The sequence below is a fragment of the Corvus brachyrhynchos genome, unplaced genomic scaffold (genome assembly GCF_000691975.1).
Source record: "Corvus brachyrhynchos isolate BGI_N302 unplaced genomic scaffold, ASM69197v1 scaffold293, whole genome shotgun sequence".
Taxonomy (NCBI): domain Eukaryota; kingdom Metazoa; phylum Chordata; class Aves; order Passeriformes; family Corvidae; genus Corvus; species Corvus brachyrhynchos.
This window is the reverse complement of record NW_008237410.1, coordinates 1,114,082-1,115,439: the sequence shown is the minus strand read 5'-3', so window position 1 is coordinate 1,115,439 and position 1,358 is coordinate 1,114,082.

The window sequence follows — 1,358 nt, the reverse complement described above, 5'->3', positions numbered from 1 at the left end:
TTCCGATCCAGTCTGGTCCCATATTGTTCTACACATCTTAGATATTTTTCTGTGAGTCCTCCACTTCTTGTTTGTGTCTTACAGCCTCCTCTTCACACTTTTTTTGTTCAGTTTCTAAAACACAGAAGCCAAAATATCTTTATTTAGAACTGTTTTCTTGTCACTTCAAGAAGCTGTCAAAGACTGATGTTATTGAGATCATCTGAGTGGTTTTAATCTTCCACTAAAGAAACACAAGGGTATAGTCCTTTCAAATAGAAGTAGGCATTTTTCAAGACACTGTTACTGGGAAGCAGGAAATTGGGGTAAACTGCAAAGAAAGAGACAGAATGTGAATTCCTCACAAAAGTAATAATTCCGATTTTTTAACTATCTGTCCTGACAGGTAAAGATGTTCTTCAGAGCTGAAGTGAAATAGCTGGGAGAGTCCTTCATGGTCTCCCACATCCCTGCTCTGTCAGCCTGAAATGGGATGGACAATGGCCAGGGAGATGGTAAGGGATAGGGAGATTTCTTCAGGCCGCCTTCTTTTCTGAAAAGGTAGGAACATGAATTCGTGGGTGTGCCATCATGCACTTGTCTCCACTCAGTAGCTCTCTTGCTTTCTGCCTGTTGTCAAGCTGAGATCAACTCCTTGGCTTCTTGCCAGTCTGTTTACATTCTTTCAGGTTTTCAAGGCCATCTCTGGGAAGAAAATGGATGAAAAAACTTATTTTAAACTGGAAGGAGACCTGCAGCCTGCTCTGTTGACCTGGGACTCACACAATTCTCTCTGATGCTTTGGCAGTACACCAGAGTTTATTTTTTTGTATCCTCTGTGAGAAGAGTAGCATAACTAGGTAGGACAAAGTGTGATTTCATGGTGGCAGGGAGCATGGAATGTGCTAAACTTCAACAGGAACTAACAGAGTGAGCAAGCCATATTTTTGACATTTTGAGGCACATAATATTTTCATCAGAAATTTTTAAAAGCAGATGTTCATTTAAGAATAGAAAATATATCAATATTTATCTACTAAAAACAACTAATTCCCCCCTCCTGTTTAGCATCACAAAGCCTGCTCATATCCCAGTGGGATGCCCACTATTGAAGATGGTTATGGAATAAGTATGATTTCTTGCAAAAACCTTTCTCAATTTCTCTACAATTCACATTAAATCTTGATCATTCCTCACATTCCCATACTTCAGTTAACCCACTAGAATTTCCCACTTGGGATGCCTTTTAATTGCACATCCGTAAGAAGTCTACACAGAGCCAAGGTGCATTTTTTTTTTAGTGCAAATACAGAAATAAAGTGTCTGTAGGTGACAGAGTTGGTCTAATGGCTCTGAGGTACTTGTGAGTTTTTGTGGCA